We start from the raw sequence: 26,082 nt of genomic DNA on the forward strand, positions 1-26,082 counted from the left end.
ATCAAGTTTTTTAATCAAGCTAATGAAATTAAAATCAAATCGTACAGCCGATTAAAAATATTCAAATATTGTGAATAATTAAAGAAATAACAAATATTCGGTTAAAAGTTGGGTTTACATTTGCGACATCGTTATTACAACGACTCACAGAAATTAGATACAGATATCACTCGATATAAATATGAAATATATCCGTACAATTTCCCAATACGCATTTGTTTGTAATATTTTTCTTTTTTGTCTTCTTCATTTTTTTTTCCTTGAATTCTTTTCTCCATTTTAATCCTTTTTTCTGATTTTCCTTTTTTGATTATTCTAATTCTTTTTCCACCTTTTTTCCTTTTTTTGAATTTTAATCTTTTTTTCGATTCTAATTTCTTTTTTAATTTTTTGCGTTTTCTCCTTTTTGGTATTAATTTCTTTTTTTTTTCTTTTTCAATTATAATTTTTCTTCCTTTTCTTTTTATTTTAATTTATTTTTTAATCTTTCTTTATCCCTTCGCACCCAGACGTCCCCACAGAGCTCCCCATCAGAAAAACAGAAATTCTTACAAGTAACACAAGATATCAATGAAACTGACGTAATCGAATTCCTTCAAAACTTATCATACTACCGAGAATATTATAAGGAACAAAATATTGATTTTTTTGCAAAAGAATATTTCTTCAATGTTTGCAAATTCGTCTAAATCAAATATAAATAAATCAATTGAAGCTCTGAACGTTCGAGAGGACATCAAAAGCAAGGGGTTAATTTTAACTTTTTCTAAATATCTACATGTATACAGATGAATACAAAGGCAAATTATAGTTATACATCAATATTAATACGTACACACACACATGTATATATGTATTTTTATGATTATACACACATATACACACTTATATACTTATACATATATATACATCTATTAACCCTAAATACATCCTACATATAGAGAGGTTTTCCGTTTAAACATTCGTAATAATTAAAACATATCAACACATGTTCTGTATGTGTATCTCTACATGTGTGTGTGTGTGTGTGTATAGGGTTAATTAATCTGATTCACACATTCACGAGTATAAAGATAAATAGAAAAAGAAGATGAAAATACAAATGTAAATTCACTTATATAGATACATTCGCGTCGTTAAACGATCAAACGTAATGATTTGGACGTAATTTTAGATATAATTGAATATTTACTTTTGCTTAATCCTGGTCCCGTCTGAAAAGAATAAAGAAAATTGAATTGATGTACGTACGTATAAGAGAAAATATTATATAAATTTATCTCTGGGTTGATTAAACAAAAATAAAATGTAATGATTTTACGACAGGATAGCGAACATAATTCTATCTCTTTCTATTGATAATTGTAATTAAGCAAGTTATCGTTTAATAATAATTTTGCAGAATGGTATTCAAGATAAATTTTAGCATATAATATTATATCACGATTGATCGAATGAAATTTATTTTTGTAACTATTCTGATTAATTGCAAAATGAGTCGGTTTTCTGATTTTGTGCAACATGATATAACGGGAATATGGGATGGATTTGCGGAAAACCAATATTTACAGTCATTGCTTCCACAGCAATGAAATTATAATATTGTAATATTATAATATGATGAAAAATTTATAGCAGAATTTTAAATTTCATCGCTATTATTATTACTCGTTATTGTTAAAGGAAAGAAATGAAAATTACTTACGGCATTGCTAGGAATCCATGCTCGTTCTTGCTTATATTACATATGTGTTTAAACAATGTGAGCATTCCGGTCATCTCGTTACGTCCTGGACATTAAACGAAATATTAAGTTCTTACTTAATTTCATTTCTTTCCTTGAAAATTGGTTTGATTAAAAATAAAACATCATTATTCTTTACCATGTGGATCAATCAAGCACGCTCACGGTAGTCAAGGAAAGATACTTTCAGTGCTCTTCAGACATTTTTATTTCGTGTTAATTCCGTATTTTAGTTTTATGAAAACTTTTAATAGTTTCTCCCATCGCCGCGATCTTGTGAGACACTGTTAACACAGTCGTTTAGGAAGAAAAATTATAAATAAGTACGTATTTACATGTACAGATGAATATCATTTGTTATTATTATTTCGATCGATCTGGTTCATAAATTTTTCTAAGAATAAATAATAAATAATAAGCTTCATATAGATCGTATTTCGACATGAGGCGCGTCATTTAAAGGATAATATTAATGATGATAATATTAATAGGACATATTTAAATGGTCGAACACTTTTAAATTACTCTTTTCGAATAATTGGTAATTATTCCAATTACACGATCTAAACGTTGACAGAGCATGCTTAAAAAAACTCTATTAAAAGATTTTGATAACTTTAGTGTTTTATCTTTATTAAAAATACTTCAAAGTCTTTCAAAATGTTCGATAAATCTTTCGATATACTTTCCAAATGTTCTAATTATTTATGGAAAAATTTGGACCAACATTCAGAATTTTATTTTAACTTTACATAGAAAAAATGTCAGAATCTCCTTGAAACTTTTTCAATATTGCACGAACTTTTTCGTATCGTGCAAACGTTACGAAACATCCGTTTAATAATTGAAACCACAACAACTGAAATGTTTAATCAAAGATCCATACGATTCGTTGAGAACGTTAAGGGACCTTTCTATTTTTCTTCTATTTTTCATTTTTCTGTTCTCTTCGTCAATGAATTAAATCATGTATCTCTGTTCCAATTGATTAACTAATCGGCAGAGGAACGATTGAACTAGTGTCAAACCAGCAAATTAGCTAGTATCGTGGATTTCTCAAAGGATATTTTCATCGGGGATTACGAAACAGGATAGAGCTACGCAACAGTTGGCCATATATACGATTATTATAATACGACATATAAATGTATAACAGAAATATCCTAATTCAGATAACTCTAATTATATTTTCCTCTCTCTTTAATATTATGCGATAATACGTCAAAGACAAATTACAGATAAAATAAAATATAATATAATAAATGTAAAAGAATAGATAAAATATAGTATAAAGTAATAATAAAGAACTATGCAATTTTCTTTAGTACATTATAAATTGCTATATCGTAGTATCGTAGTATTGGAGACAAAGTATAAAATAGTGTATAATGTAGCGTCTCCAATATAACTCATATATACATATATAAAATTATAGAATTTTCTATAGCGAGACGTACAAAAAATTTTTAAATCTATGAAAATAAATCCTTGAGTTATGTATTAAATGTTAATATTAAATTCAATTATAATTTATTATACCAAGGCCATGAAGTGTAGAACGTCGGCGATTCTTAACGTCACTTTCTAATTTTTTGGCATTTCTCAGCTACTTCCGTTTGCACACTCGTCTTCCTTTTTAAATCGTTTTTCATCTTTTGGAATCTGTTAGCACTGGTCACATTAGTGTCTCCAAACGGAATAACTTTCGCTGGTCCAACTCTCATCGAAAAGCTTTTACCCCGACTCCCAGACACAATGCAGGCGCAACCCAGTTGAGAGCATGCGTTATTCATTTCCCCCTATTATTTTTCATAGTCCGACGAGAATATCATTTTCTGTAATCTCACCAGTATTGCTAACAAGTTTAGATCAATACAGCTATTACGGGAAATTTTTTTTTGTTTTCAACTTCGTTTTCTCTTTTTAAATATCACTTCTTTTGATTTTCCCTATCTGTCGTTTTCCATATACATATCCTATTCATCATCTTATTATTTAAAAATCGAATTTCGTTTATTTTCCTTTCCGGGAGGGAATTTTTTTTTCTTTTTTTTTTGAAATTTATTTAGTTTACGTGAAGACAACATCGACATTGCATAGAAAATAAAATTTAAAAGATTGTATTTAGAAGGAATGGTTATTTATTTCATTGAAAATTTGTCTCTCTATGCCATTTATAACTTTTGTTTTTAGCGATGTTAATCGGTTAATCGAATATCTACCATTATCTTAAGGAATAATTAGAAGTAAATATTGGGTAAAGTATTATTTAAGTGCTTTTCGAAGAATTTATTCATTTGGATAATACAATCCGAAATGTTATATTGCTAGAAATATAATAAATGCCATAATAATGCTATGCACATTTATACGTAATAAGAAATAGACGATTAGAGAAATGTAATATTTTTCTAGTAAATTACTTGTTACTTTTGAATTAGTACAGTATGAATTATTAATTAACCGAAAGTATGATTCGATCATTTTTTTTAAATTCTTCAATAGAGAGTAAATTTTTAGGAAAATGTAGTCGTTTATATCATTGAAATAAATTAGCGATGTGATACATAGTTCTGTAAAAAAAAAACAAACAGATAATTAAATAATTAGATAAAACCAATCGTATTATCTAGATATCTGTTATTGTTTAATACAAGGAAAACGAGTGAAAAAATAATTTTTTTATTTTCAAAACATGCAAAATACACAGACGCACGCATATATCTGCGCACGCAGTCTCGCCCGCTTGACCAGAACGCATGCATACGCGTACAAATGCATGCACAGAGGGAATAGGATTATAGGCAAAACGAATAATAACTAATGAAGGTATGTGACGATACATAGGAGACTATGGATAACGAAGACGTAATTTCATTGAATTCCTATTCAAATTTATTGACAATAGAATTCGCAGTATGCTATGAGTTTATTAGTCTATATTCTTATATTTTTAGGAAACGTTGAATATTATGATTATATTAAACATTAATAGTATAAATATTTATAATATTATTAAATGTTATGAATATTTTATTAGTATATGTTGTGAATATTATAACAAACAATTTGGAGCATTGAATTTATAATTTCTTCTACGTCGACTTATATTGAATAATTACTTATATCAAATTGATGCAACTACGATTAAGACACGGTAGAGGAAACATGGAATGGACATTTCTCGTATAATTTCAAAATATTCCCGAAGAAAATTTTCTTGAGAAACGGTACACCTTGTTCGATGAAAAATTCCTCTTTGATTCGTGTAACTGCCATTATAAATTTTTTCTCTTTTATCTTCCTCCTTAATTTCAATCACATAACGAATACGATGTGGATTTTACGAATCACTTAAAAACGAAGATGATGTTTGAAAAAGAAATATCTTGCCTTTAAATCCTGTATGTTGATTTATAGTATTAAACCAAGAGTAATAAAAAAGTTCAACAAGCCGCTGATAATCTTCGATAGTACAGTACCGCCGACCGTTGCCATGTAATTTAATTTATGCTTTTCACGCATGAGATACATAGAATTACCCGAAACTTTTATAATAAATTTTGTGCATTGAAAAATCAATAAAACCACCCTTAATTCCCAGTACTTTACCGAATTTTTTGATATATAAAAATTTAAGAATTTTTTTATTAAGTATCCTAAATCGCACTAAATTGAGCTGACCCTGCCCAAAACTTTTATAGTAGATTCTGTGTACCGTAAAATGAATGGAACCATTCTTTAATCTCGATACTATGTTGAATTTAATTGAAATAGTACAATTAAAAATTTTTTGTTAGGCACTTTTAATCTCCTCTGATTGAGCCGACCGCTTGCGAAACTTTTATAATAAATTTTATGCAACGTAAAATTAATAAAGCCTCCCTTAAATCCCAACAGTTCGCCGAATTTTATTGTATATTAAAATTTAAAGAATTTTGCATTAACACCAAAAATCGCCCCTAATTGTGCCTGCCCTGTACGAAAATATTATAATAGATTCTGTGCGCTGTAAAAAAGTAAAACCACTCTTAAACTCCAGTACTTCATTAAATTTTTTTGTATATTAGAATTTAAAAAATACTTTATTAAATTCGGCAAAATACCATGTTTTAAGGGTGGTTTTATTAAATTTACTGCGCACAAAATCTATTATAAAAGCTTCGGACTTAGCCGGCAAAATTAGTGGTAATTTAGAATACTTAATAAAAAAATTTTTTAATTTTAATATTTGTATTAAATTCGGCAATGTATGGAGATTTAAGGATGATTTTGTTAATTTTACCGTTCATAGAAAGTATTATAAAATTTTCGGACATGGTTGGCTCAATTAAGAGCGAATTAGGATGCTTAGCAGAATAGTTCTTTAAATTTAATTACTGAAGTAAATATGGCAAAGCACATGTGTGTCAGGATGGTTTTGTTAATTTTACGATGTACAGAATGTATTATAAAATTTTGGACAGGTCTGTATCAATTAAGGGCAACTTAGGGTGCTTTATAAAAAATTCTATAAATTTTTATATTGTAAAAGATTCGAAAAATACTTAGGTTTAGTAGTAGCTTCATTAATTTTACAGTGCACCGAATCTATTATAAAAGTTCCGGACTGTCCCGGCTCATTTAAAGGTGATTTAGGGTGCTGAATAGAAAATTATTTAATTTTGTTTATTTCAATAAATTCGGCGAAATACCAGGTATAAGGGATGGCATTATTAGTTCTACCGTACACAGAACTTGTTATATAACTTTCGGAAAAGGCTGACTCAATTAGTATCGATTTAAAGTGCCTAATAAAAAAATTTTTGAATTTTATTATTTCAATTAATTCCGGCATAGTAACGAGTTTAATGGTGGCTTTATTAATTTTACGGTGTGCAGAACCTATTATCTAAGTTTCAGACAAGGCCGACTGAATTAGGTGCGACGTAGGGTTCTTTATAAAAAAATTCATTATATTTTAACATCTCAAAAAGTTCGACAAAGTACCGGGGTTGAAGGGTAGCTTTATTTATTTTACGATGCACAGAAGCTATGGTAAATGTTTCGGACAGGGCCATATCAATTAAGGGAGACTTAGAATGCTTCATGAAAATTTTGTAAATGTTATTATTTCGAATAATTTGGCAAAGTAACGGGGTTTCTGAGTGGTCTCATTAATTTTACGGTGCACAGGATGTATTACAAAAATTTCGGACAGGACCGGTTGAATTAGGGGTGAATCGAAGTTTTGATTAGTTCCAGTCCAATTAGGAGTGAATTAGGGTGCTTAATATTAAATTCCTTAATTTATAATATTTCAATTATAATCGGCAAAGTAGCGGAGTTTCAGTATTATTTTAATAAATTTATGTTGCTCAAAATCTGTTAGAGTTTCGAAAAGGTCCAGCATAATTAGAGGTGAATCAAGTTGCTTAAAATAAAATTTTTTAATTTTCCATATTTCAATTAAATTCAGAAAAGTACCAGACTTTCACGGTTGTTTTATTGATTTTACGAAGTACAAAAAAAAATATTAATTTTGGACGGGGCCGACTCAAGTAGGGAACAATTAGTGTGCTTAAAAAAGAATTTTACAATTTTTAATATTTCAATTGAAATCGAAAAATTGCATGGTTATCGGAATGGTTTTGTTAATTTACGATGGATATATCATTCTATATATATTATAAAAGTTTCTGACAGGTCCGGCTTAGTTAGGGGTGAATTAGGGTGCTTAATAGAAAATTATTTATATATATTAATATTTCAAATTATATAATATTAATAATATAAATAATATAAATAATAATATTAATATTTCAAAAAATTCGGCAAAGTACCGGTGTTTAAGGGTAGTTTTATCAATTTTACAATGCACAGAATCGGTAATAAAAGCTTCAGACAGATCAAATATCAATTAGGAGCCATTTAAGATGTTTAATAGGAAATAATTTCAGTTTTAATATTTCATTTAAAATCGGCAAAGTACTGGAGTTTCATTCCAGTATTAATAATAACTTGAAATATAAAACATATTACTAAATTATAAAAGAATACAACTATTTAACATATTTAACAATAAAATTTAATAAAATTAAGCAAAATTGAACAAACAAAGTAATAATTAAATTTTAATATTTAATAATAATATTTTCTAGTGTGGTATTTGACAAAATATCTGATTTTATATATTAGAATTTTACAAAATCTGTAAATAAAAACAGTATTTTTAGATTTCCTTTTCTATATATCTAGTCTACATTGCTTTTGTAGCTATTTTGAGACCAGAAATTTTTATTATTTCCAAATAATGTGTGTTGATGCCTCTTAACAAACATTGCAGAGGAGCGTTTTTAGTTATTAAATTTGAAATAATTTACGAATATATTATCGGTAATCAGTTACAGATTTTGGCATGTCATTACATTACTGGTATTCAGTTAAATATTTTGAGATAGCCTAGGATTACGATATTAACACTCTCGAATTCGATGTTATCAGTCTCTTCCTTTTCCTTAAGTAATTTAGAAATCTCTAGTTGTATCATCATAAAATCTAAAATATTGTACATTTTCAAAAATAAGTTTGAATAATAGAAATTGTACTCTATATTATTGCTCTAAAATCCTGGTTCATGAAAAAATGTTTTATATATACTGATAATAATATCATGAAAATTTTAACGATCGTTATTGTTATTAAAATTGATCTATCTAAGCTTCAATGTTTTGACTCAATCAAGTATATTCTGAACATTATTATGGAATAATATAAATTACTTTTCCAAGATTTTCAAGTTTTCTAATTATAAGTACTTTTAAACTTTACTTTTCATTTCTATTAAACATGAACACAAAACTAATCTCACTATAAAATAATGTTTCTTTGAAAATATATCATGCAAAAGTATAAAGCCTTTTCAAAAATTCGAATAGCGCTTTGATTAAACGTTCATCTTTAAAATAAGATCTTGTTCATCAAAATCAGTCAGTAACTACGCCTATTACCATTGTAATATGTACATAGTAAATGCTTCTTTCGACATCTTTCGCGAAAAAGAAGTTTTGTACAATGCCTGTTTCAACCCTCGAAATTTGTGGCATAAAAAGAGCTTGTATACCCACTATTAATTTACATATACACGCTTGAATGGTGTTTGTTTTATTTTCGTGACGATTGTTTGCTTGTTGTGTAGTGGAAGCTGATGATGCTTAGATTTTCTAAACTATTATATTTCAAACGCAATGAAATGCGTTTCACGATGTTCGCACGGAAAAGCTACAGTAATTCACTCGTGCATTTTAATGAGCTTTGGATAAATAATTCTAGGACAAAAATAAGAATATACAAGTCCAATCGTTCATGTCAATAGATCTGTTTCTAAGATACTGTTAAATTTTAGAAAAATTTGTAGTTCCTTACAGATTTTATATAGAAATGCAAACTTCTTAGAAGAAGTGTGTAGTAGAAGTGTGGCAGGCATATTAGTTTTGTAATTCCGTTATACAGACTTTTATACTATTGTATGTTGTCAAATAAAAATTATTTATATTTTTATAAAAAAAAATTTTCATAATACAGGGATCGCAAGCTCAATGACCTCTTGTGTTTTTTATTGTACTTATATAACATAATCAACTAATTTATTCTTTTTCTTTCCTTATCTAATAATTTAGTAAGATATACAATTCAATCTCTTACATTTATTTTCTTCGCTGATGGTGATGTGAATTTCGTGATGTTTTGTAGTAAATAAGATACAGTAGCGGTACGATTTGGTTTGATGACAAATAATTATAAAGTATACACATTTATTGATTATTTCTTCAAAAATAAAAATTAGTGATCATACACTTATATATTACATATTATTTTGATAAAGATTAAAACATGAGTTCCATCCACATTACGCATTTTTTCTTCCAGCGCTATTTTATAGCTTCATATTATTTTTATTATTTACTGATTTTACATTATATTATTACTATTACTATTACTATTACTATTACTATATTAATAATATATTATATAATAATATAGTAATAAGAACAATGATAAAAAGAAAAAGTAGAAAAATATGCCTATATGCATCATATACATATATGATGATAATTTATGATAACGGAAAAAGAACAATGTGTTCACTTCACGGGACTCTCGATAAATCCTGTTTTTGATTATCTCAACACATAACCACTCGTTGATAGATACGTGTAATATTAACGACCTATAGTAAGTACAAAATGTTTGTTTTGTTTTCGTCCGTTATTGATTTACTTTGTCTTTTTATCTTGTAAACGTATTTGTTCGTAACACATTTGTTTTTATAGCATTTCTTACTCACAATCAGTCGAAGCATCACGATCTGTAGGCTTAATAATTTTTTCTGGTGAGTGATTTAAAAATGCCAGCAAGAGAAAGCAATATGAAAATAAGAAAAAGTAAGATCAATCCATTGGCCTTGAAAAATTACTGTAGGAAGAAGAGAGAATGAATTTCAGTATTTCAAGAAAAAAAAAAAAAAAATAGAAATTAAATTCCAGTTCACCGGACACACCAAGTGGAAATTCACAGAATATATTTTTGAATCTCTATAAATAAGCGCAAATATTTTTAATTTCTTCCCATCTCCTCTATAAATAGAACGTATCAAATATAAATACAGATAAAAATTCTTTTCAATTATCAAGGCATCGAGTATTATATATTTTATATTCTATAAACATTTAAATGGTGTGGATCTGCAAGTAGATCTTCCTTTTTCTTGTGCAATCACGGATATGTATTAATTTTAAAATCCCGCAATGATTTTATCAGCATTATAAAATTAAAATGTAGTGTATGATAACTGTAGTATATTTATAAATATCCTAGGTTAATATCGAAGATATTAAATTATAGAAATATGTGTTGAATATTTCTTACAATTACACTTAGTCGTCATCTGACGCGAAATGAATCACGGAAATAAAAAAAATACATGATTCGACATACACCAATTAGTAATGTTTCATTATGAAAAAAAAAGCAGTACGAGAAGTCGCGAATCTTTTAAAGATACCCAAGAATATCGCATAGGATATTATTAGAGATATCGAGACGAAGACAGAATCGAATTAAAATCTTAAACAAGTCGTCCAAAAATTTTTAACACGTTTGCTACCGTTTTCACAGCGGAGAAGAAATTTCGTTTACAGCCCAGTATTATTTTTGTAAAATTCTTCAAAATATAATACAAGCTTCTATTTATTTCTGCAAAGATAACAATACAACTTATGAGTATATATTATTATACATACATATATGTATATTATATTATATACATACTTTATAATATATTATTATACATACATATATGTGCGTGTGTACATGAGCAATATACATATATAATCGAGAGAAAGGAGGTAGAGAAAATAAAGAGAAGAGAGAAAATGAAGGAGAGAATTTGTTTCGAAATATTTCGATTTATTTTCACGAATGAGTTTTGAATGTATTATTTATTTCTAACACTTTTATTAAAATGTACAGGACTTTTATAAATTTTATCCTAGGAATAATAATTGAATTTATATTAGTATTAGCTTACAATGATAAGTTACTAAAGCTGTGTCTAAATATACATCTTCTAATTAAATATTCGGTTGCTTATACCACAACTTGCGGTTATGTTCCAACGATATTTTTAGTATAAAAATTGTACAAAATAATAATGGAAAATTGTAGGGACTGCAATAGCAAATCTTACTTTTCTTGATATTGTTTTAAAACAGTACGTCAGAAAATTTAATTTTTGCCTAATATTCTATCTGTTAACTTTGAAACCAACGAAAACAAATGAACTGATCAATAATATTTGAAGTAATAATTAACATGTATATAAAGATGAATTAATATAAATTTTCTCTATTCGAAGTTTAGACTACTTATTCTGTTTGTTAATAGAAACAAAAATTATTAATAACAATAATTAATTATTGTCTACGATCTTTACTTTGCACTGTTTATCCAGTTATTTCTATTATTAAGAAGTTTTTAATTTTGCTTATATTTTACTTATAATAATTATTGAAAGTAATTAATTGGAAATTTTTACATAGTTATACCATAGGTGACTGCCATGATCCCGTTAACAAAACAATAGGGCCAAAATAGACAGAAAGTTACCAACTATCAAAGATCCGAAGTCGAGTAAATTTTATTAGAAGATAATTCTGACAAATCTCTGACAAAATTATTCTGTCGCTGGTCTCTGATATTTTTCTCTTAAAGAACTTTTTTACAATATTAGTTGCATTAAAGAAATCTGAAAATTCTATTCCATTCACAATAAATTCATATATTATTACAATTATATATATATATATATATATATATATATATATATATATATATATATATATATGTATATATGTTCTATTTTTATCAATTTGTGTGTGTCTGCATGTATGTATTACTTATAGAGGTTATAAATTATTAATATTATATAATTTTTATTCCTTTAATCCGATGATATTTAACTGATTGTAATGGAACAGAGAAAAACAAACAAAAGTCATTTCTCAACAATAGAAGATTTCTTATCTTAACAAAAAATTTTCTTTTCTTTGACGAAATATTTGTCACGAATCCCAGATATAACAATCGAATTTATTATTTTTTATTTAATGGAAAATTGCAGTCATTTAAAGCTTAATTTTCTTTTTTAAATAAAAAAAAAACCTACACTTTTTATGATATATTAGGAAACAATATGAATTAAATATTTCCGCAATTCACCAACGAAATTACAAACCTTTTTTGTATCCTTATGTGTTCCTCCGAATTCATAAATTCATTTCTTTCATATATATGTACATTGAGGCTTTCATCTAATGCTTGCTAATTGCCTACCTCGCTCCAACCTCACTACTTACTTTTGCTTGTTCAAGACTAACTCGTTCGCCCTTACTCTTTCAACATATTTTACGGTATGCTACTATACGTAATTAATTCTTCATAACACAAGATGAAACTTTTTATCATCAACCAGATAGCTTACTCATTACTATAAATTCTGTTGAAATATCAAATTCCCATTCGTGATAATCGTTCGATTAATCTATTCGTTTCTATCAGTTAATATCCAAGGATAATTTGAACATTAATACATCGATTAATATCACTAGCAATTAGACCGATAACAAATCAATACTATCGATATCAGTTTACAAATCATGATATCCTATCGAATACTAATTCTAAGTCGTAAGTATTATGTTATGAAAATATTCACGTGTATGCGCGCGTGTGTGTGTATATCGAAAGAGTGCTAAGATTAGTATCTATAAGATAGAAACGTAATACTAGTAATATAAATGACATGAGCGGTATGTAAGCGAGAGTATATGACCGATAGAGATGCACGTGAGGAGATTACATGATGTCTAGGACTTTGTTTGAAAAGTCCTAAAAGATATATCTGGATACAAGAAAGCGATAATAAGGGAACGAAAGAAAGAAGCGGTAACTAATATGAGAGACTAGGTATCAATGCAGAGAAAGCAGAGAATACAAGAGATCAGAGCAGAGAGTAGAAAACAATAAAGAGTACAAGAGAGTAAAATAGAGTAGTTGAATATTATCGAGTATTGACATTGTCGAGCAAATGTACAAACGAGAGAAAGTTTGTATATCTCAGGAAATAATAGAAAAACTGTTAATATTTTTATTTTCTTTGCTGTATCACGAATATTTATACGGCTATCGATACATCTGTGGAAGTATTAATACCCGTTCCGTACTTCTATGAAAATATAAAGACGATTTGTCTTTCAGTCTTTCATCTTTCAGATTTTCGTTCGTTAATCCAAAAAATCGCTATTCGTTTGTTTCTGTGTCAATATTAAACATCATCTCCTTTTTATTAAATTATATTATTATTTATTTAATAAAAAATTTATTTAATAAAAAATTTATTTAATAAAAAACAATATTAAACATAAGTATCAAACGAGTGTCAATACTTTCATTAGGTATCATCAAACGGAAATTGATTCAATATTATTAGGTATCATCAAACGGAAATTGATTCAATATTATTAGGTATCATCAAATGGATATTGATCCGATATAAACGCTTTTCAACTTGATATCGATTCATTGAAGTATGTCAGTTTCGAAAATTGATATCAAATACCTACAATTTTAATATATATCGACTCTTCCCATTGAGTGCTTTGATATTGAATTGCTTGGATATCATCAATAATATCAGTATCGATCCGATCATTAACTATTTTATACATAAAGAATAATGAAAGTTTGTAGAAATCGATCTTCCTTTTCGATAACCGATTGAAATCCAATTTTCAATTAACCATTTAACATATAATACTTTGTAAGTAGACCTAATATTTGTTTGACGACACGAGTCCTCTTTATTGACAATTTTATACGCAAACGAGTATTAAATGGACCTGTACTGTTATATTTACTAATCAAATTCTTATCTCTTAAAAAGATAAAGATGAAAGAAACAAGTTACTGTTGCTGAAATGTTTTCAAGATAAGATGATTACGCGCCGTGCCATGTTTCAAGTATCATAATCAATGAATTTTTTATTTCTTTTGAATAGTATTTAATATAAATAAACAACATATTTTTAACAATGTGTTTCCTAATATAAAAAAAAATAAATATTAAAAAAATAAATATTATTTCTAAACATAAAATGTTTCCCATAGAATAAATAAAATAAATATGTATTATAAAAATAATATCCTTAAAAAGGTATAATTTAATAAAAAGGAGATGATATATATATATCATTTTGTTAATTGTGACAAAATATTAACTATTAAAAATTCATGTTTTCTACATTAAAATGTCTGTGTCACGCCAATAATAATCATAAACTGGTAATATTACAATTATTATTGTAAAGAATTTATTATAACTAATTTTTTAATAATATTGTATTTCTTTTAATCATATACTAATAATAACAAATTTATTTAATAAAAAAAAAAATAGATAAGAATGCTTCTTTATAATGCCGTTCAACTTCTTGTTAACCCCCAAAACAGCTCGTTGATTTATTCTTTTTCGAAACCAAACTATTTGACTCCGTAGCTTTTTCTAAAACTCCTTATTCCTTCATGTCAGCAATTAAGTGCTGTTTCTCCTACTGTTAATGAATTTGAAACCTCTTAGGTGTTTATTTAATAGCAAAAAATCATCTGTGTCTATCTAACATTACGTCTCCCTATATCAAAAGAAGATTTGATAAAAATATCTTAATGATCCTTTCTAAAGAATTTTGTTCTATTTGTTTCGTCTCTTTCTCTCGAATTTTTTCTATATTCCTTTAAAACAAACCTTTCAAATAATAAAGTACTTCCCATTCTTTTCCTTTTTCTAAATTCTTCTTTTTACTTCATAATAACTGGTTTTCCTGCTATACGTATTTTTTCCTCCCCACCCATTAATTTTACATCTATTATACAATTATTCTTCTTAATAAAATTCGAATCTAATATAATATTCTCTGCTATGTTCGCTAAATGTACATTCTGACTTAAATAAAGTTCCCAATACGAATCTATATTAATTTTTGCCATATACGATTTTCAGCCCCCCTATTATCGTCGTAAATTCGATTTTATCGAATGAAAATGCTCTATATCTATTGTCCTGAAGTGAGGCTGACGGATCTGTGAGGAATTTTCGTTTTCTGAAAAGGAAAATAATTTCCTTGTTTTCTGTCCTTCGACGAAACTAGGTTATCCCTCTCGTCCTTACCTCGGTGTCACTTTTGAGCTTCAAATAATTCTTTTTCTTCTTTTAGTATTGCAGATACTAGTTCTTAAAATGTCCTCTTTTTCTGTAACGCCAACATTGCTCTATCCTTGTGTTACAGAATTTCTTTCTCGTCTCGTCCTGCTTTCCTGAAATTTTTTCGAAAATTTGTAGGGACATTTCATCTTTCTTTCATTTCTAAAAACAGAATCATTGACTGATTTGAATCTCACAGGCTTCAACAATACTTCATCAAAAGAACGGCACTTAAATTAACAGAAAAGAAATTCAGCAGAATCGTCACTTCAATACGAAAATTTGATATTTACATTTATATTTTACAATGATATAAATACGTATATGTATTATTTTTCTAAGTAATATTATTGTCAATTTATTGTTACAACACATTTTTTTAGATAGTAAGAGCAATATGGCAAGATAAACGAAAGATGAAGAAATACAGTACTTTTTGCAATAGAATATAAATATATTTATTAACATCTTTTGATAATATTATTACCTCCTAAATCATATTATTATAATATTATTATAATGAATTGTTTTAAGCAGATGCAAACAAAAAAAAAATGCATTTAGTTATTCGAGTATCTGAGGAGAAGCTATGTCTAACTAGAAGACATACGAAGAATCTATATTGATTTTGTACCAGCTGTTCTGTAAAAATTGATAATTACACTGATGTCTTACAATCAGTTTAGTTCTTCAATTTTTGTTGTGGATGTACTACAAAATAATGAATACAAAACGTACTGGCATAGAAGCGTTACTACCGATAAAACAACATTACACAATAAACTGGAGATCACACTAATCCACAAACACAAGAAAATAACACAACTAATTGAAATAGCCATAACAAATACAATAAACATATAAAAGAAAACAGGAAGATAGTAAATATAGGAAGAAAATAGAAAAATACATTGAAGCAGCTAAAAAAATCAGAAAATTATGATATAAACAAAATAGTAGTAATTCTGATCATATTATCAACCAAAGGAGCCATAATACACAACATATGCATACTGTCATTATATACAAACATATATATACAGTTACGGCATTTAAGAAAGTCTATTACTCGTATCATATAATAGATCAGATTTATAATTCCGTAATATCTTTATCGAACAATATTGATTCAAATATTTTATTAATTCCAATAGCAATTTTAAATTACCGAAAGTATTGAAATACTACTGTATTTAATCCTTTTCTAATGTACGCTGCATTTCAACTCCATTCATATTATCTATGTCAATAATAATGTATTCGTTAGTTTTTTATATTTAAATAATTAAATAATTAAATTCTCATGAAAACGCTCCTGAAATATAATATATTCCGACTTGCTTTTTTCAACTTAATAGTAGTTGTCTAATTTTCTTTTCGATTTTTTTCAATAATTTTGATTACTTATTATCTTCTATTTTTTTCCAATTTCGAATTCTTTTTCTTCTCGCACTTCGTCCAGTGCTAGATTTATGCGGGGACAAATGACATCTACATTCTTACAAAGATCGATTGTATTTTTTCATTCCTCCCAACTATTGCTTTTAGCTTTACCTTCATTTACAACAAAAGCAATATTTGCAGTATCGTCGGTAGGAAGAATCTAATACTCCGAGAAAGCCAAGTAATGTTATTAATCCTCCTCACTTCGATATAGTCAATTTCCTCTTTTTCTTAACTTCTTAGGAAAGGATGAGTCACAAGTAATATCACAATCTCTAAGTGAATTTATCCTATTCAAACTTATGGAACCATATTCTATAAAGGGAAGAACCATAACAACTGACAATTTTTTTAGAAGCTTACCGTTTGTATCAAAATTACTAGCAAAAAGAATAACACTAGTTAGTACTATATGCGGAAAAAATAAATTATTTTATAAATAAAAAAATTTGTAAAACAAAGAAAGATACTATAGCTCGTTTTTCGTCATTACTTTCTAGATGAAATGGGATTGTTCTCACAATTCTCACAATTCGAGACTCGAAGCATTGTGTGTCGGGTCATGAAAAGGAGCAATAAAAAATCATAGAGTACATCAACTCCTTTATAACATTCAGCAAACCAATGTTCGTGCAACTGACTATGTTGGTTTATCTACTAAATCGATTAGTAAGATTCGGAAGGAAGGTTCCAAATTTGTATAAGAAGAAAAAAATATAAAGGAAAATGGAAAAGGTATTTCACTTTTTTGAAGATGAAAAAGTAAAAATAAGGAATATTATGTATGACTACATTAAATAAAAAATTTTATCAAGTACGCTTCAATTACGAGTACCTATTCGGGAAAAAATACATTTTCCGTGAGAACTACACAGTCTCTAGAAATTCTTGAAAAACTGTTGAAGCAGTGGAGGAATAATAACAGTATCTGTAAAATTTTAATAAACAGGCCAAATATTTGTGTTTCCGTAGCGGGGGAAATATATAAAAACGATTGATTATTGCAGATCTCAGAATAGAAATATGATATATATTGACGAAGAATATGCTAGTTAATAAACAATGCTCTATTTAGTTTCGATAAATATAGGCGAACGAAGAAAATGTTTGATGTTTTAAAAAATACAAGTATCTTTCATTGTTATATAGTAGTCCACGATGAAGGAGAACATGGATTTATGGATGGATCTAAATTAATTTTTGAAACAAATACTATAATTGGCGACTAATATAGCCAAATGAATACGTAGAAGTTTGGAAAATAGATATAAGAAAATTTAATTCCAAAGATCCCAGTTAATTCTGTGATAGAATTCTAGTGATAGATAATATACCGTCGTATCACCTGACTGAAGTTAATAAAGCAATATACTGCAAAGAAAGACATGATTAAAAGACTCTTAAAAAATAAAGTCCCTCATTTATAAAATACGAAAAAATATCAATTATTTGCCCTGATAAATCGAAATAAAAATAATGAAAAAATATTTATAGCCAATGTAGCAGTTCATAAAACTGCATGGTCATAACTGCATGGTTTTAAGAGTACCTCCGTGTATGTGTAAGCTAAACCCCATCGAACTAGTATAGACAGAAATGGAACGAAATCCTTCTACTTTAACACGTAATGAATTGACTGATAGATTAGCTGATCCAAATAAATTTATCATAACAGATAGCTGCAAGAAATACTGTCGGCACACATCAAAGGTTCAGAAACCCTGATGAGATAAAGGCAGTTTAATGGAGAATATATTAAAAATGTTATCATTACAAAATAATGATAGCGAGAATGACAATAAAAGTGATTCAAGTGACAAAGATACTATTTCTGAAAATTCTGAGGGAAAAGCAATTTACCTCGGAATTTATTTAAATTCCGACTAAAAAATTAATAAACCTTAAAATTTATTTCGACATCGAATTTACATTGAGAATAAAGAGAACTTAGTATTGAAGAATATTTGTTCATTATGTTAATAGCTAGAAATCCGGAACTATATTCATGATTTGACATTGAATTCATCGTTTGCTCTGTCTCATTTGTTCCTGATAGATCTTATTTATTATCTACTAATCTAGTCATTATCGTCACTTGATATAATTAGTATGTCTGACTGTTTCAACAAGACAGAGCAGAAAATATGTGTGAGAAAAGACCTCTCCTTTCATTCTGATCAATTAGATTCATATTCCTTCCGCAGAACTTTCTATCTCTACACAATAACAATCTAAATTTGTGAGAACGTAATAGACATTCCAAGTAAAGATCAATGATAGACATTAAAGAAACATGATGAACTTCGGAGAAAGATAACTGAACTCGACGCACAGTTCTGTAATGAAATTATTTTTATTGAACGAACATCGATGTGTTGTTAAATAAATGAAAATACGATGTTGCACGTTATAATTCGTAAAAATCAATATTATCAAAATAAAAATTACAAATCTGGTTTGTTATGAATTTTATGAATGTGGGAGATCAGATTTCCGGTGCCTTATAATCTCTATGCCAGTTAAAACTGTGTTTTTCCGCTGGCGATTATTTGTTTGCGGTAGTTATTAATCCTTTTCGTACGGTACTCATGGTTGCGATAAATTAAAATGGTTCACCGATAAATTAAACAGCGAATAATGTCACCTAAATAAAAAATAGTCGATCTTTTGCGAATTTTTGCAATATTTTAATAATCATTTATTATATATCGTTTACTATATCTTTTTTTATACTTCTTGTTCCTTTTATAATACATCCTATATTATTTCCTTATTGTAATAGTCGAGGCGTCGAACTCACAATAGTTTTGTCTCACGAATGATTTAAAAATGCCAGCAAAAAAAGGAAATCTGACAAGAAAAAACAGGCGCAATTCATTGGTCTATACCATCCGGTGACACTACGTTGATGCCACACGAAAATTTTCATACAGATGCTGGTAAGACCACGTTGGAATCTACGTAGCTATCGCATAAATGCCTATAACATACTGCTAGTGTTCTACACAAGGCAACAATTAATTACAGGTTGCAATACGATCATATTAACCCATTTTCTCGTTTCTAACTTTTTAATAAAACAAGAAATTCTACTCTTTGATAATGGCAAACGAAGAAGTAAACTGGATAATAATTTATCCGATGTTCCTATTAAATTTTGGGATACATATTCAGATAAGGAACAAAGCCAGAACATCTTCATGGCTCCAAAACCCGAACTGATCCGACGTCGCACCATAAAATGTGTTACCAAGTGACATAGAAGAATCGGATGAAGATAACGATATAAAGTGATAAGATTTTGATTTACTGAAAAACAATAAGAAATTCGAAGACTCTACAGAACCTAATGTATTCTCCAAAGAGGTACAAAACGTGGAAGACTTCGCAGATTTATTTATTGAATCGGAATTGATTGAACTTATTAGCATGGAAACATACACACAGAATTCTAATAAGAGTAAGCAATATAAAAAAGTTTTTTATTTTTTTTTTATTTTTCTATTATTTTTCAAAGTTACTACACGCGAACTTAAAGATAGGTTGCTTTAGCGATTCTTATGGGATTGATAAAAAATCCGAGGATGAACGATTATTCGTCAACGAATTCGTTACTGGAAACTTCAATATTTCGTGAAATTATGACTCATAATAGAATTACAGAAATATTATCAGTTTTACATTTTTCCGATAACAACAGTATGCCCAACAATACTGATTGACTCTTTAAGGTGCAATCCATAATAGATTATTTCTCAAAAAAGTTTTGCGAAACCTTTAATCTTAGGCAAAACATTTTCATCGACAAAGGTATGATACAATATCATGAATAAATGAGTTTATATAGTCCTTCGCAAATTACTAAATATGGTATCCTCATCTAAACGTTATGTGATTCCACCGTGGAATATATTTCATGCTTCAAAATATACTCGGGTATTAGACAGACCTTAAAGAGTACGCTGAAATATGGAATTACTGACATATTTTTTTACATTGGTATCATTTGTACATGAACAATTATTACAACAGCGTTGAACTCGCGGAGAATTTACTTAGGAAAAAAATCGGAAACTGCGAAAATATGTCTCAAAATTAGGATTTCCGACTAAATTAAAGAATTTTTAACTGAATATTTTCCAAACTCGATTACAACAAGTACATGAAAGTAGTGGATCAAACTTTTCAATTTCTCAAGTATTCCTAATTATTATAGAAAAAATATGAAATGGTAAAAAAAAGGCTTTATACCTTTCCAGAGTGCTCTATTCAATTTGTTCGAAATATATCAACACTTTAGTGTAAGAACCAAAAATCTACGTTTTAGTAATTTCTTATTGAAAATATCTGAAATTTCGTTAAAGGATAATTTACCCAATACTGAGAAAAACTTGTAAATCTCTGCAACAACACATCGTGCTTCACATCGTAATTGGACTGACAAACTTTCCGGGCAGCTAAAGCAATACTAATTGACACAAATTACTCAAACTTATAAACACAAAAGAACATGCAGCGCGTATTATGTAAATAAAATAAGCAAGGGAAATCTACTATGTAAATCATGTAGAGTTTCTTTACATTTCTGAGATTGTTTTGCCGCTTACCATTTAAGAAAAAAGTATTGAATATTCGCACAAATAATAAACATATATATATATATATATATATATATATATATATATAATAAGAATGAATCACATTTATTTACATTCTCTAAATTTCGCAAAAATGGAAGGACAGGATTAAAAATTTAGAAATTAGGAAAATAAGACGTCTTACGATCTTTCGAAAAATACCGGTGACAAGCAGGAAAATCTACACGAAACTTATGTATGTCAAAAAAAGAAATGTTAGTTACACGTATGAACTATCCAAAGTTAAAAAATTATTATAAAAAGAAGAGAAAAGATATATTTCAAGAAAATATAAATACAAGTCTACCTAGCGAATCGTACATCTACAGTGTAATTTCACAGAATCCATTTTTGAAATCTGCACGGGTAATAAGTGTGAATATTTTTAATTCCTTTCCATGTCTTCTGCAAATTGAACGTAATTACAAATAATGATAAAAATTCATTTCAATTGTCAGGCTTTCGAGTAGTGAATATTGCATATATTTATAAATACCATTCGTTCTATAAAAGTGCATGTTCCTTTTTCTTGTATAGTTGTAGACATGTATCGAGTTTCAGAATGCTACAATAGTTTTGTTAACATCATAAAATTAAAACGTAGTATATGAGATTTGATATGAATATTAAGACTGAAGATACATTGGGAAAAAGTTCAAATATTAACGCCTGCATGATATCCGAAATAATATTTACATATATACCATGCTTCTCAAATATTACATGGGTATATACTATGCTATTGTATCTGAAAGTATCTGAAACTTTCCGGTATATGGCGTACAGGTTAATCAGAAGTTGCTAAGGTAAGAATTATTCGTCTAAAAGAAGAAATCGATTATGACGATATTCTTTGCATCGTCAATCTGGAGAAATTGTAGAAAAATATTCACAACACGTCGTACTGTTTTCGGCCTCCATGCGAAATTTAAAGATTGCGGATATCATTGTGTAGTAAAGCAAAAACTTCTAAGACTAATCACCCACGGTGGATATTAACCGATATTTTTTATGAAATACAATTGGCAATGCATTATATTGCAGTTAACGCATTCGGTTTAATATAACACGTCAATAATGATGTGGCAGAATTATAGAATTTTTATATTGTCAAATTTATAGGTAGCAAAAGAGTCAACTTTTCCCCATGCGGTTCATAAACAATGTAAAGATGCGGTTCAAACTCGATGTAAAGATGCTCTCATTAGTAAGAATTCCGGTAGTGTGTTGCACCGTGAAATAAATAATAAATTATCAAGTAAAGATATGAGCAACTTTATTTTATAATATATACGTAAAAAAAAAAACCAAGTTCGCTTTTCTCAAAGAGGAAGAAATCGTCTACATCCCGCAAAGAAATTTTATACTGAAAATATCGACGGTGATTATGCAGCAAACGCGTCTTGCCCTCAGACATATGATGTTTGTAATGAGAACTTAATTTATGCTAGAAATTACTTTGTAAAATTTTTGAAAAGAAAAGACCCCTTCAAAACCGAACGCGAAATTAACGAACAAGTAATTTCATTCCATCGAATACGAGCTCGATATTGAAGGTAGTGGTCTGATTATTGATAAAAATCATCCATTCTAAGCAATTTTTCCAAACAGGCTAATTGGTCCTGATATCATCGTTGAGGTCAAATGCCCAACTTCAGTGAAGGGTTAAAAATCAATGAAAGGAACTTAAAAAAATTACATTCATGCATACGATCATGCACATAGATAGAATGAAATGCCGAACATAAAAGACTTTGATAAATACATGTACCATTTGCAAAGTCTTTTATTCATGACGTAAAGACAAAAACATTATTTTATTACTTAGACACCATAAGAAATGGTTGTCCTTAAGATCGAAAAAAAAGACCACTTTTTGTCAGCAGAAATAGAAAATAAATTTACGGTTTTTTATCTTGAGTGCTGTTTACCTGATTCGAGAATTGACCCGTATTTTATAAGCACAACGTACTTATAATTAGCAATTGTTGTTTCCTAAATAATAAAGTGTCTACAAAATGAAAATGAGCAGCCTTAAAGAACAAAAATTGTAACATTAACAAAAAATGTTATTACACGATTTGTATAACAATTTTGTACTTATTACAGAATGAAATAATAATCGATGAGATTCGGATATACATATCTATTATCAAAATTAGATATATTTTAACATGTCGATATGTAGATGAGGACAAAATAAAAGTTAATTTCTTAGATTTTTTTCGAGACAAGAATAATGCATGCTAACATATATACTAATATTTCGAATATGCATTATGTAAACATAATTAGTCGGTATGAAATATTATTCAGATTTCTATTAAGAATGTAAATGTTATATAGAGAAAATACAACTTGTTTGCGTTTGTAGTATAGGCTTCATATTGAAGGCAATTATAACGTTGGTTACAAGAGGTACTAAAGATAGCGAGAAACAAATGAACCTATATGCTGCACAAATAATATCAGAAGAGCAGCTACATCGACTAGATGAAGTCTGAAACAAATCTTAATGAAATAAAACGATATTTTGCTCTTATTATATGGATTGAACTAGTGCGATTACATAAATTTCACTTATAAAAGTAGAAATGAAGGATAGAAGAAGACATGTACAAGTACAGTGATATCTAGAAATCAATTTGAATCACTTCTGCAGTTTATTAATTTTAGTAAAGATGAAGAAAACGATCCTAATAATAGATTATTTAAAATTATTCGTATTATTGACATCCAGATGATTATTATTACATCCAGATTACATCCAGAATACATCCATTATTACAATCCAGATGGATCATTAACACCATCTCAAGACTGAAGAAAATTTCGATAATATTTGGTCAAACAAAAGTGTCATAGATACGAAATAAAAAATTATAAATTATGTGGTAGCGCAGGATACACTTGTTCCTTTCAAATATAAGCGGGGAAAATTGTAATGTCGTTTTGCAAGGATATATCTGGCAAAGATAATTGGTATACAAGTGTTGATCTGGCGAAAAAATTAATCCCAATACATACGCGTTTAGTGGTTATTCTATGGAAAAAATTGACGAAAAAATCCGCAAAAAGTAGTATTTCAAAAATTAAAACGTGGAGATGTTATGCCTTGGTAAAATAGAAAAAAAGTGAAAGTCTTAAAATGTAAGAAAAAGGGTGATGTATTGTTGTTCTTTACGAAACATTCGGCAAAATGGCTATTGTACATAAAATATCTTATCTATATAAAAATCCAAAAATAGTTGTGGAATAAAAATTAGGGAAATCTTCAATCGATTCATCTCACCAAATGATCGCATATAGTTCACCACTGTGTAGACCACAAAGTGATACAGGAAATTAGCAGTAGAACTGTTATTAAATACATGCATTGTAAATGCTATGTTATTGTTCGAACAGATAATTCGCAGAAACATTGAAATTCCCGATTTTAGAATGAAAATAGTTTCGTATTCAACGAAATGTCGCGAAGGTAAAATTGAGGATTACGTTTCTCCACGTGAGAACTTATTGAGAAAATCATCTCATGAAATGAAAAAAAGCCCGAAAATTATAATGATTACTTCGCCACAAAAAATTTCATCGCAAGTGTTTATTTTAACTATTTATGTTGAATTTTGTACTAGAACAAACTTTACTGATAGCGTTTAATTTTTCTATACGAGGCAATAATGCTGCGATAACCACACACACCATAAACCAGGTATCTGGGCAGGACACTGTAAAGGAGAGGGAAATTTCGTTCTAGAGATTTATCACTACTAAAATGAACTGTGTGGAAGATCGAAGTTGTTTGTGAATAATGATGATTTGAAATCATTGATGGAAGTGAATCCAAGTGTAACAATAAAACAACCTTCTGTCAGAATGAAGGATACCATCCCGCTATTGGAAAGATCAAAAAATGAATAAATAGATACCGCGTGAATTGATTGATCAATATAAGCTTAATTGATTAAACGAATGTGTCATGGATTTTTGATAATAATAAAGAAAGGTCTGTTCGATAGCTTGACGGAGATGTGACACTTGCTCATGCTCCGAAATCATCACTTTGCCCATGTAAAATTTTAATGATAATTTCGTGGAATGTGAGTGGAAAGATTCATTATTCATATCTACGAACTGAGGAACGAACTCGGCATTACTGATCGGCAGAATGACAATACATTGATCAAATGTAGAAAAAATTAAAAATCGAACGCCCATTGTACACCAATACTTCTTCACGACAACGTTCGACCGCATACGTCGCAACATATAATCATAAAATTGATTGATTTAAAGTATGAAATTTTGCAACATCCACCGCATTCATCCAACCGACCTTTAACGTACTATCATTTCTTTAAACAGTTCGAACTATTTTTACGCAATAAGTACTTCAAAAAAGAAGAACGGGATTTATTGACTCAAAAAACTAAAACATTTTTAAGAAAAGCATTAAAAACTCATTG

At 28.4% G+C, this 26,082-nt stretch overlaps 2 long non-coding RNA genes across 2 annotated transcripts in view; both read right to left on the reverse strand.

Annotated features, from left to right (window-relative positions):
- Positions 1-836: 836 nt before the first annotated feature.
- On the reverse strand, positions 837-2,023 carry LOC127066019 (uncharacterized). Its single transcript, XR_007782257.1, has 3 exons — positions 1,884-2,023; positions 1,706-1,790; positions 837-1,214 (listed from the first exon to the last, which is right to left on the reverse strand). It is a non-coding gene; the product is annotated as an uncharacterized LOC127066019 (long non-coding RNA).
- A 10,168-nt stretch (positions 2,024-12,191) lies between these two features.
- LOC127066017 (uncharacterized) overlaps positions 12,192-26,082 on the reverse strand; it is a 30,307-nt gene continuing 16,416 nt past the window's right edge. Inside the window, exons 2-3 of the long non-coding RNA XR_007782254.1 lie at positions 15,507-15,652; positions 12,192-15,438 (exon numbers count right to left, since the gene is read on the reverse strand). This is a non-coding gene — a long non-coding RNA (uncharacterized LOC127066017). The remainder of the gene's footprint in view (positions 15,439-15,506; positions 15,653-26,082) is intronic.

This window comes from Vespula vulgaris, chromosome 9 (assembly GCF_905475345.1).
Source record: "Vespula vulgaris chromosome 9, iyVesVulg1.1, whole genome shotgun sequence".
Classification (NCBI taxonomy): Eukaryota; Metazoa; Arthropoda; class Insecta; order Hymenoptera; family Vespidae; genus Vespula; species Vespula vulgaris.